At 42.7% G+C, this 13,050-nt stretch overlaps 1 protein-coding gene across 1 annotated transcript in view; it reads left to right on the plus strand.

Moving 5' to 3' along the window:
• Window positions 1-1,716: 1,716 nt before the first annotated feature.
• APC (APC regulator of WNT signaling pathway) overlaps window positions 1,717-13,050 on the plus strand; it is an 89,117-nt gene continuing 77,783 nt past the window's right edge. Inside the window, exon 1 of the mRNA XM_065661256.1 lies at window positions 1,717-1,760. The gene's annotated coding sequence lies outside the window, so the exon portion shown is untranslated. The remainder of the gene's footprint in view (window positions 1,761-13,050) is intronic.

The following is a 13,050-nucleotide window of genomic DNA, read 5'->3' on the forward strand; positions in this document are numbered from 1 at the left end:
TCTCGTACTGAAGACTCCAGAGCTGAACACAGTACTACAGGTGGAATCTCACTAGAGCAGAGTAGAGGGGGAGAACCATCTCCCTCAATCTGATGGTTATGCTCCTTTTGAAGCACAAATCGATATGTGTACATACTGGGTTTCCTAAACACCTGTTTAACAAACACTTGCAGTTTGACAGCAGCTTGTGCCAGACCCTCATATGATCAGTCCAAGAGGAGTGAGAGAGGGCTTGGGATGGAAATTCCTTTGATACTAACGAGGGGGCAGAATTTGTTCACGCCCAAATGAGAACAGAAAGCTGTAAAACACTGCAGAGGTCAAATCTAAGCTGGAAATGAAGAGGACTAAAAAAGAATCTGAAAGGCACCTTGCAGAGGATGCTCAAACTGGTCTTTATATACATCAAAAACAAGGTAGTTATAAAACTAGTGAGCTCGCTTATTGACAAAAGTCTAAAACAAGGGGAGAGTGTCAAGGATGGCAAAGCTAGCAAGCTAGCACAGAGAGAAGCTCAGAGTTGTCTGCCCCAGACTGCAATTAGGGGTGCTGGGTTCATAACCCCACACCCCCTTCACACTGGGGAGACCAGAGGAATTATATCAACTTGAAGTAACTTTATAGGGAATATAAGACCAAATAGGGAAATGGAAAACAGGGCGTATTGACCTGTCACCTGGAAGTGGAGAAAGTCACTTGAGCCATGTGACAGCCACAAGTGATGAAGGAGCTTGGCTATCAAACTGAACTACTGTTGGGTATACAACCCATCTTTATGGTTGGAAGCTGGCCTCTAAACCGTATCTGCCAACCCAAGGTATGCCAGAGCCCACCTTGAAGAGAGACTCACCTCTCCCATTGTGAAGCTCAACTACCTACGGTAGAGGTCACTCAGCACATGGACAAATGCACGTTGACAGGGAAGCACATATCTTCTGTGAAGGGAAACAGCCTGTCTGCTGGGTCAGGGTGCTACAAACACATACAGAATACACCCCATGTTTGCCTTTACTTTCCATGCTTGGCTGCACAGTATGTTACTCTGCAGTCATGCCAGACCACCGCTCAGGAATAGAATTAGAGAATCAACTTGGCTGGAAAAGGTCTTTAAGATCAAGTCAAACCATTACCCCAGGACTGCCCAAGACCACCTCTAAACCATGTCACTAAGGTCCTCATCTACACAGTTTTTTAACACTTCTAGGGACAGCGATCCCACCACCGCCCTGGGCAGCCTGTTCCAATGCCTGATGACCCTTTTGGAGAAATTTTTTTTCTCACATTCTATGTAAAATTCCCCCAGCACAACTTGAGGCCATTCCCACTTGTCCTATCACTTCTTACTTGGGAGAAGAGACCTACTCCCACCTCACTACAACCTCCTCTCTAGTAACTGTAGAGTGCAATAAGGTCCCCCTGAGCCTTCTCTTCTCCAGACTAAACATCCCCAGTTCCCTCAGCTGCTCCTCATCAGATCTGTGCTCCAGACCATTCACCAGTTCCACTGCCCTTCTCTGTACCCACCCCAGCAGGGTTCTCAGCGGCGCTGAGGAAGAGATGCCAGGGCCTGTGACTGCTCACTAGTGAGCGCCCCACCCCCCACCCCAGGGCTGCCGCCACGGCAGGTGCACGCTACAGGGAGCGAGCAACGCAGCTCTGGCCCTCACGCATGCGCGCAACTGTTGCTGCGCCTGTGCAGTCGCTTACCCTCCTCGGACAAAATGGCGGCGGGAAGACCAGTCCAGGAAAGCGAGTGAGGGGTGCGGCTGGGGTCTAGGGCGGGCGGGAAGAGGGCCCTGGCGCAGCCGCTGAGTGTGTCTAAGGGAGGCAGTTGCCGGGCAAGGGTAGGGCTCCGTGCAGGAGCTGGGCAGGAGGAGGCCGGGGCTGCCTCGGAGCTTGCCGCGGGGGTGAGGATCTGGGGTGACGGGTCAGGGATCGGTTCCCGCCGGTGAGGAGGGAGAGCGGCTACTCCGGCCCCTTATGCGCGCTCGCTGGTTGCCTCTGCGCGCCGGCCTGGGAAGGAGGCTCAGCTCTCGGCTCCGCGGGCCCGCTCCGGTGGCGGGAGGCATCGGAGGAGTCGCGGCGGCGCTGGCGGGCGGGGAGAGGAAGGCAGGCAGGTGAGTGTCCGTCGGCCGGAGCGCCAGCCGCTGTGGACCGTGCCCGCTTCGCCGGGCCCCTCGCCCCAGCTTCTCGGGCAGCACTCACTAGCGGCAGCCTCGGGCGGGTCTGAAGCTAGCTAAGGCTTGAGTGCTCCCCTCCTTGAAGCCTCTTGCCTCTTACCCCCGCGGTCTCGGACAGGGCGGAGTCCCTCAGCACTGGCCCCTGCCCCAAAAGAGCCTGATCTGGTGGATGTTACTCACAGGCAGTAGTGCAGTCTTTTTGTATGTGCATGCCTGCGGTTTGACGTCATTTAGTGGTTTTGTTCTTCAGAATTTGGAAGTATTCAGGTCCTTGATAGTTAAAGGAATGTGAAGGTGATCTGGTCAAGGCCCAGCAACTAGGTGTTATGAATGGCTCGGGTGTTACCTTCTGTGGAAAGATACTTAGTCTTTGACCTGCAGAAGCCTTCCTCTAACTATTAGATGAGTCTTTAACTTCAAACCTTGGTATTAGCAGGGCTTATTGCTTCCGTTGTATGTTCTCTCTGACCTCTTGTAATGACTGGTGGACCTGTACGGGTATCTATGACTACAGCCTCACTTTCTGAAGTCATTCTAGCCTCAGTGGCCATTCATAGCTTAAGGAGTGATGTAATGTAAACTAAAATAGTTCAGTTTCCATAAATGTCAGCTTCATTGTGTAACTGCAGAGTAATGGAGAAGTGAAAATGTAAATATGCTAAACTGTATAAGAGAATTGCTTTTCATTGCTCACCCTCCCCTTATAACTATAAACAATATGATGGTAGTGATGTCTAAAACTGGGAAGACAAATCTTTTGGTAAAGCTCTCACAGAAACTTAACTCTCTGGAAAACAAGGTTCTGCGGAAACTATTTTCATGTATATGCTTCTACCAACTTCTGACTGAACATGGCAAAATTTTGTTCTATGTACCAATGGAGAAGCACAGCTTTGAAAGCTTTGCTTCAGGAGTACTGCTAGCATTCTGGTAAGTTAAGGCTATGGCAAGAGTTAAGTAAGAAGGTCACTAGCTGAAATGCAGAGAAACTGAATCTTTTTGTATTTAGGTGCTGTAATCTATTTTTTAAAACTGTGTTTGAAAAAAGATTGTTTGCCAGATGGCTTCATCCAGTCCTAAACACTCTGTATTAGTCTTAGTGAATGTAATGAGATCATTGTTATGCTTCAGCTTCAACCTCCTCTATGAGTTCTTTTGCATTTAGTTATAATAAAAGCTATTTATAGAATTGCTCTGTTCAGTGAGAAAGACCATGCAAATACTTGCTCTCCTTTGATGCTTTAGGTTTAAAAAAAACCAACAAACGCCCAAAAAATAAAAAAACCCACAACTCGTATATGAAGACAGGCTGAGAAAGCTGGGCTTGTTCAGCCTGGAGAAGAGAAGGCTGCATGGAGACCTCATAGCAGCCTTGCAGTATCTGAAGGGGGCCTATAAGGATGCTGGGGAGGGACTCTTTGTTAGGGGCTGCAGTGATAGGACAAGGGGTTACAGGTTAAAACTTAAACAGGGGAAGTTTAGGTTGGATATAAGGAAGAAGTTCTTTACTGTAAGGGTGGTGAGGCGCTGGAATGGGTTGCCCATGGAGGTTGTGAATGCTTCATCCCTGGCGGTGTTCAAGGCCAGGTTGGACAAAGCCTTGGGTGACATGGTTTAGTGTGAGGTGTCCCTGCCTATGGCAGGGGGGTTGGAACTAGATGATCTTAAGGTCGTTTCCAACCTAAACTATTCTATGATTCTATGAAGTCAGCTTATTTGGTAGAAAGTATTTATACTTAGGAAAAAAAAAACCCAAAATATGGAAATCCAAATGGTGATATGGATAAGGACTGGTTGATTGATTGATTTATTTATTTTAATTTCTAAATAATGCAATAGGAGACACTGTTGAGCATAAGGACATGTCTTACCATGTGTCTTATTTCCACACAATGAAATCCATGCTCAGGTATGTTGAATTTTGATATCTAGGCATCTGTTGCGCAAAATACTCGTCTAATAATTAACTTCACAACTACAGTTCCTTAAGAATGCTGATGACATTCACTGCACACTATGCTGTGCCATTGTATGCAGGGAGTTTCTGGTACTCTGTTTTGGTCTATATTAGTGCTAAACTAACAGCTGTTGGCCCCAGTGAATAACCACATTTTGTGTTTACAGGATCTTGTGTATGCTTTCAAAAATGTGTGTATTTGTGTATACATACATACCTTCAGTAAAGACCTGTAGATTATTTATTTCTAGAATCTTCTTATAGCTAGATATTCTCTAGAGTAAGAGAATTATATACTTCTGTATTTAAAACTAAATTGCATAGTTAACAATAAAACTTACTTAATCCTGTAATGATCAAAAAAGAATTTTGATTTGGCTGACTTTATTTTAGCTAGATTCTAAGCAGTCTTTCTTCGAGTAAAAGCAAAGTACTTAAATAGTTTGAATTGTTTTATAGTAGTTAACTTTTCTTGTTTGTTTCAAGCAGCTCAGTAACAATAAAATTATTCACATGGATATATATGCTTTTGGAAATATTTTATGGTAGCAGGTTGTTCGGAAATATCAGGAGTGGCAAGTGAAAGCATAGTCCTGATTTAGGATAGTATGCATCTTTGTTTCCTCTTCAAACTATGCTGCAGAAGTTGTTTCATAGCATTACACAATAGAAATCCATAATTTCTGTGGTCTTCTCTCTTATAGACTGAAAATCAGTTTAAGAATCTTCTTGTTCTTGTGCCTCATGTATTCCACTTTGAGTTATCTTGCATTTTGACAGCAGAAAATGATGTGTGCTTTATTTATATCAAGTTATCCTTTTTTCACAGTATGATTTTTAGTAACTTGTAGGATAGCACGGAATAAGCAGTGGTTTAATAAACTGAAATTATTTAGGTAACCAGCTTGGTAATTACCTACATAACTGCTAACTTCTAATGTTTTAGTGCAAATATCAGTATAGTGAATGTCAAAAGAAAAAAAAAAAGAAAAAAAGAGGTGTATCAAGATTAATTTGTTAGCTTCACCTGCAATAAAGTCTCCACTGTAAGTTTAAAAATGCAGGATGACTTTACTAAATGAATGTATATGGGCTCACCTGGGAAGTAGTTGTAACAGATCCTTAAATGGATCGTCTAGTTTGCTGTTCATGTTCATATTATTTTCATCATATATTTATTAACAGTATTAGCAGAAAAAAACCCCAATTTTACCGTATAGTCTTAGCTTTGAGTCTTCCAGATTCACATACCCAACTTCTAATGTTTTGATATTTAATACCCCACATTGTTGGCATTTTGCTCTGAATAACTTGAATTATGACTACAAGTATATCTTTATTAAAATAGTGTTAAAATAACCTGTGACAGTGTTTTCAATGGCAGGTCATGCTGTGCTGTTGTAGAATTGGGGTTGTTGGGTGACCACCATTCAGTTTTAGTTCAGTTTGCATCTTACTGCATCCATTGTAGCTGGATGATAAAGCTACTACGCAGGAAGCATTTGCTCAAAATATCAGAGGTCTATTTTCAGCAGAGATGGTATGTTTCAGTGAAGGTTATGGGAGTGGTAGGAAGTTGGCAAAAAGATAAAGAGTAATACTTGTCTGGTTTTGTTATCTAAAAATGCTACTGTACCAGTACCTCTGTTGGTTGCTGTCACGGTCATAAGAGTAGTATATGCTACATTGAATTGGCTGCCAAAGATCAATTTGGTTCCATGAGTAAGTTCATTTCAGAGAACCACAGAATTGCTTGGGTTGGAAGGGACCTCTGGGAATCATCCGGTCCAACCCCCCTGCGAAGGCAGGGCCACCTGGAGTGGGTTACACAGGAACATGGCTAGATGGATTTTGAATGTCTCCAGAAAGTGAGACTCCACTGGAACAGGCTGCCCAGGGAGGTTGTGTTCTGCCACCCTCAGCATAAAGAGTTCTTCCCCATGCTGAGGTGAAATGTCTTGTTTTAGTCGATGGCCATTGCTCATTGTGCTGTCACTGGGCACCACTGTGAAGAGTCTTGGCATCATCTTCCTGACACCTGCCTTTGAGATATTTATATGCAATACTGAGATCCCTTCTCAGTCTTGTCTCCTCTAGGCTAAATTTACAAGAGAGATGGTCCAGACCCCAGATTATCCTTGTGGCCCTCCGCTGGACTCTCTCCAGTAGCTCCTTGTCTTTCTTGTGCTGAGGATCCCAGAACTGGACACAGCTCTTCCAGCTGTGGCCTCACCAGGATTGAGGAGACTGAGGGTCACCTCCTTTGATGTGCTGGCCACACTCGCTGCAGCCCAGGGCGCTATTGTCCCTCCTGGCCACAAGAGCATATTGCCAACTCATGGTCAACTTGTCATCCACCAGTACTCCCAAATCCTTCTCAGCTGAACTGCTCTCTGTTAGGTTGAGCCCAGCCTGTACTGGTATTTATGTTTTTATTAGAGGATGATTGCTTTAATGTTAGTCATCATTAGGAGACACAAGAAATTTTAAAAACGTTAATGCTTTTTGAGATGAGATAGAATTCATTTTGCCATTACTTCCACGTGGGTTTTCAGAAGGTGAGAAATATAATTCAATAGACAATAATATATTTTTTGAGATAGTAGATAGTTATAATAGAGCATAAGTAGTTTGATTTCTTTGTGGAAATGGTAAATGAAAACATTGAAGTTTCAGGATTGGTAGCATTTTGGGATCTTTTTCTGAAGTATGGCATTATTCTTCAGAGGTGCATTTTAACCACAAATGGATAGAATGTCTCTTAATGGGAGAAGAGACCTTACTCATAGACTTTATAGGCCAAAATAAAAAGAAAGTAGGCTTGTGTGAAATATCATAATGTTGCCTCTTACTGTTGTGTTTTGGTTTTTTTTTCAGGAGATGAACTTTTTATTCTTACAGTGTAATAGAACTCTGGTGGCACAGTAAAGCATCACTTAAGGCTTAGATTTCAAGTACAGATTGAATTCTTTGAGTGAAAAATTGTGTGTTTTTTCTGGAAATTGGATCTCAGTAAAGAGTTTTCTTATTTGTGCAGTTAATGGTATGAGTGTTGGTTGCTTTAAATATGTTTTGAGAGGTGCTGAGTTTCACAAAACTGAATTTGACTGCTAGTAGATTGGTCTTTTTGTAGTAACTGGCTTGTGGAGGGAACTGGAAGGAAACTAGGACTTCTCATTGTAGTGTGACAAAAGTGCAAAGAAATCATGATAGAATAAATTGTGTGAGCTGGCTCTCCCTTTATTAAGGAAAAAAGGTTCTCAGGATCACATGAGCTTTTTCTCCTCTCTGAAATCCCTGCTATGGAGATCCCACATTGCTGCTGTTCTATAAGGGGCTTCAGCTAAAAATGTCTTTAGAAGTAAGCAGAAATTTTTCTTATATAATAGTGTTTAAAATTGCAATTTACCACAGAAATTTAATACAGAAATTTAGTTATATTTATCAAAATGCCTACTTTGTCTCATTGTTCTTTCACTTTAAACTGGTTGTTACCTACTGAATTTTATGACTTGGTTGTGCTTTGCTGTCACTTCTTGGAGTAAGATTTACACCTCTTTGTATACTATAAATTGAAATTCAGAAGCATTTCCCTCAAGCCTTCTCTGGCCTGTTTTGTTACAGACAGTACTGGAGTTTGCATTTGGATTGCAGACTCTCTCTTTAGGTAGTGTGGTGACACAACACCTGTCAGTCCAACCTCAGTGTTGTGGAAGGTTATGGAGCAGACCATGTTGAGTGCTGTCACATGTCCCAGACAGGACAACCAGGTGATCAGGCCGAGTCAGCATGGGTTATGAAAGGCAGGTGCTGCTGGACTAACCAGATCTTCTGTGCCAAGGGAACTGCTTAATGGATGAGGGAGAGGCTGTGGATATTGTTTACGTGGACTTTAGTAAAGCATTTGATACTGTTTCCCACACCATTCCGCTTGAGAAATGGGCTGCTCATGGCTTGAATGGGTATATTCTTCACTGGGTGTAAATCTGGATGGATAGCAGAGCACAAAGAGCAGTGGTGAATGGGGTTAAATCCAGTTGGCAGATGGTCACAATTGTTCCATAGGGCTCAGGATTGGGGCCAGTTCTGTTTAATATCTATATCAATGATCTGGATGAGGGGAAAAGCCTACCCTTGGTAGGTTTGTAGATGACGCCAAGTTGGGTGGGAGTGTTCATCTGAGAGTAGGAAGTCTCTGCAGAGGGATGTGGACAGGCTGGATCAAGGGGCTGTGGCCAGTGGTATGAGGTTCAATAAGACAAAATGCCAGGTCCTGTGCCTGGGTCACAACAACCCCACGCAATGCTACAGGCTTGAAAAGGACCCAGGAGTGCTGACTGATGTCCCTGAACGTGAGCAGGCTTGTGCCCAGGCAGCCAGGAAGGCCAACAGCATCCTGGGCTGTATCAGCAATAGTGTGGCCGACAGGGCCAGGGCAGTGATCATCCCCCTGTACTTGGCACTGGTGAGGCTGCACCTTGAATCCTGTGTTCAGTTCTGGGCTCTTCACTACAAGAGAGGCATTGGGGTGCTGGAGCGAGTCCAGAGAAGGGCAGTGGAACTGATGAATGGTCTGGAGCACAGATCTGATGAGGAGCAGCTGAGAGAACTGGGGATGTTTAGTCTGGAGAAGAGAAGGCTCAGGGGGACCTTATTACTCTCTACAGTTACTAGTGAGTAGGTTGTAGTGAGGTGGGAGGAGGTTTCTGCTCGCCTGTAAGAAGTGATAGGACACGGGGTAATGGCCTCAAGTTGTGACGGGGGGAGTTTTACATAGGATATAAGAAAAAATATCTTCACCAAAAGGGTAGTTGAACATTGGAACACCAGGGCAGTGATAGAGTCACCATCCCTGGAGGTACTGAAGCCATGTAAACATGGCACTTGGTTGGTGGTAGTCTCGCAGTGTTAGGTTAACAGCTGGATTCAATGGCCAACCTAAGTGATTCTACAGTTTTAAGAAAATTAATTGAATGCCTGAGTAAGCATGTCAGGATAGAACTTAACAGCTGTCACTGAATATTCCAAAGTAGATTTCTGCTCCTTTGTTTTGTCTCCTGATGCGATTGGTGTAGTTTTTTTTGTGGGGTTGTTTCTGTGTTTTGGTTGGGTGAGGTGTTTTGTGGTTTGTTTTTTGTTTTGGGGGTTTTTTTGGTGTTTTTTTTTCTGTTATATTGGAGTATTTTTCTTAACTGATATTTGGGTGTATGAAAAGGTAGGTTCTAGCGTGACTAAAAGCATGATGCAGACAGAGGTTCGAATTAGATAAACAGGAAATCAGGTTCAAACATGGTGGTGAAAATCAAGAGTGCTATAATATTAAATGTATATCTGGCTTTAGCAGAAATTACCCATGAGATTAACTTTGCAAGATTTTTTTTTGTTGTTGTTGAAAGTTCTGTAAACATCTTTAGTCATGGACTTTATATTCAGGTATGTACAACAGAACTGATCTGAATTCATGTTGCTACTTGTGTTATCATTGGAGAAAAAGAATAATCTTCAGAGTGATAGGAGCAAAGTGTTAACAACATCAGATTATTACAAGGGGCTTGTTCATCCTAGTAATTTTACGCAGTGTGGCTTTGTGTCATAATTATTTCCTAGAAACTGAGGGGTATTAACAAAAACAATGAAACGTGGCATATAGTGTGCAGAGATTTTTGTTGTTGTGAAGTGTTTCTTGTTTGGGGTTTTCAAAGTTAATAGTTTTTTGCAACTAGGCTTTGTAATAAATTTGTAGTTTTCTCTGCTGGGATAGAATTGATGAAGTTCTTTATAATTCAGTTATTATAATAATGGTTCTCCTATTTATTATAGGTAACTGTTACTGTACTGGGGGTATGAAGTTCTTGCTCACAATGTCTTGCCTTGCATCTGATGTCTGTTCTCAGAAATTACTGATTTGCCAAGCTTGTGGAGTTTGATGTGAGTAAAGTTGCTTTTCATGGCAGTTATGATTGAGTTTGGAGTAGAATATAAGAAAAGATGTTGATGGTAGAAGAGTATTTGTGTTGTAATGAAGATAAAGGAGCATGCTGCAGAGCAACTTAAATTGAGGTGAGTATGTATAGCTGTACCCAGTTTTGGGGGGAAGAGCAGGGGAAGGTTTTGTTACTCCTTGCAGCACAGACCTGAAGATCAGACTTTCACAGTCTGCCACAAAGCAGTAGTATATGCTGATATAAGAGGAGTACATACTGAAATGGCTCTTTTCCACGTATACGTGGGTTCTTTGTTAAAGAATGGGATAATCTCTTTTTCGTAGATTGTGTATACTAATTCTTGTGTACAAACCACTTAATATGCTAAATATACATTCTAGGAAGTCCTGCTGTGTGGTTAACATTAATGTATGTTTGGATATGTTTAAGGCATGTGATGAAGAATGTTGAGGAAATAAATTTACCATGTTTATACCTATTTTACGACATTAGATTTTAGTAGTTTGGAGATTAGACTCTTCTAGCTCCAAATTCTTTTTAGAAATGTTATTTCAGACATGGTAACAGTAGTGTTCTGGAATGTAGTAACTCTTGGAGTTAAGGTTTCATGAGGCTATGGTATAAGAATTTGGCCAGATCTGTTCATGTTATACAGAAATAGTCATGCTACTTGTAATCCTAATAGATGCTTTAATGGTCAAGGCTTCTTCTAACAGTATGATACAACAACAGCTTAATATTTGAATGATGATGGAAACACTGAAACACTAAATTATCATTGATTATATGTTTCCATATTATAAACAGATTTCTGGCGTAAAAAATACCTAATTTATCTTTGATTTATTTTAATAATGCAGTTAATTCCTTGCTGACTTAAACAATCTTGAAAAGAGGATGGTGGAAAGTGCAACTCTTATTTTTAACTGTAGCAGTATTAATTGTCACTTCAGTCACAGCAGTTGCTTTGTGCATGTATAACATACTTTGGAATAGGCTGAACTGTAAAATGATATTCCTTCTGAAAATGGAGCAGAATAATTTGATCATAGAATCATAGAATAGTTAGAGTTGGAAAGGACCTCAAGATCATCTAGTTCTAACCACCCCACCATGGGCAGGGACACATCACACTAAACCATGTCACCCAAGGCTTCATCCAGCCTGGCCTTGAACACTGCCAGGGATGGAGCACTGACAACCTTCCTGGGCAAACCATTACAGTGCCTCACCACCCTAACAGGAAAGAATTTCCTCCTTATATCCAATCTAAACTTCCCCTGTTTAAGTTTTAACCCATTACGCCTTGTCCTGTCACTACAGTCCCCAATAAATAGTCCCTCTCCAGCATCCTTGTAGGCCCCCTTCAGGTACTTGAAGGCTGCTATTAGGTCTCCATGCAGCCTTCTCTTCTCCAGGCTGAACAGCTCCAACTTTCTCAGCCTGTCTTCATACGGGAGGTGCTCCAGTCCCCTGATCATCCTCGTGGCCCTCCTCTGGACTTGTTCCAACAGTTCCATGTTCTTTTTATGTTGAGAACACCAGAACTGCACACAGTACTCCAGGTGAGGTCTCACAAGAGCAGAGTAGAGGGGCAGGATCACCTCCTTCGACCTGCTGGTCACGCTCCTTTTGATGCAGCCCAGGATACGGTTGGCTTTCTGGGCTGCGAGCGCACACTGCCGGCTCATGTTCATTTTCTCATCGACCAGCACCCCCAAGTCCTTCTCTGCAGGGCCGCTCTGAATCTCTTCTTTGCCCAATCTGTAGCTGTGCCTGGGATTGCTCCTACCCAGGTGTAGGACCTTGCACTTGTTGTGGTTGAACTTCATAAGGTTGGCATCAGCCCACCTCACAAGTGTGTCAAGGTCCCTCTGGATGGCATCTCTTCCCTCCAGCATATCAACCAGACCACACAGCTTGGTGTCATTGGCAAACTTGCTGAGGGCGCACTCAATCCCACTGTCCATGTCAGCGGTGAAGATGTTAAACAAGACCGGTCCCAACACAGATCCCTGGGGGGCACCACTCGTTACTGGTGTCTCCAGCTGGATATCGAGCCATTGACCACAACTCTGTGTGTGCGGCCATCCAGCCAGTTCTTTATCCGCCGAGTGGTCCATCCATCAAATTGATGTCTCTTCAATTTAGAGACAAGGATGTTGTGTGGGACAGTGTCAAACGCTTTGCACAAGTCCAGGTAGATGACATCAACTGCTTTACTCTTGTCCATCAGTTCCATAGCCCCATCACAGAAGGGTCCCATCTAATTGGTCAGGCAGGATTTCCCCTTAGTGAAAGCCATGCTGGCTGTCACCAAGCACCTTGTTGTTTTTCATGTGCCTTAGCATGCCTTCCAGGAGAATGTGCTCCAAGATTTTGCCAGGCACAGAGGTGAGACTGACACAAGCTTATAACCTTACTACATTGTATTTTGTGTGTACAGTATCTAAATCAAAATACTGGGTTCCTCAGCTGATCTTCTTGGACACAGGTTATGGTAGTGCTGTCTTTATCAATCTAAATTCAGATATCACTCTTGCAAAGTCTCAGCTAAACTTTGTCTCCAGTTTAATACTGTTACCATTTTACTAGTCTTGATTTGTGCTACTCAGATTACGTATCTTTTTTTCTGTGTGTTTTGAAAATATAAAGAATTTTTTCTTGTTGCAGAGTCTTTTGGTACTCATGTTGGTCTTGACTGTTGGTCACATTGGTCTCTACTGCTTGGTAAAAATTAAATGCAATTTTATTTAAATTCTCAACTTTTAGAAGCTTAAGACCAGCAATTTAGCATATCTGCATTTTTGAACTTTTTTTTTGTGCAATTAAATCCTGACATTGTCAGAAGTCTGTTTAATGCCTTGTTAAGGGCCTAAGGAAGTGGGTGACCTTTGCACTGCTCTTGCCTGTATAGTAAAAACTACCTTTTCTGTAGGTGATCTACTGCCTGGTTTGAACTTTCAGT

Source organism: Lathamus discolor, chromosome Z, assembly GCF_037157495.1.
Source record: "Lathamus discolor isolate bLatDis1 chromosome Z, bLatDis1.hap1, whole genome shotgun sequence".
Lineage (NCBI taxonomy): Eukaryota > Metazoa > Chordata > Aves > Psittaciformes > Psittacidae > Lathamus > Lathamus discolor.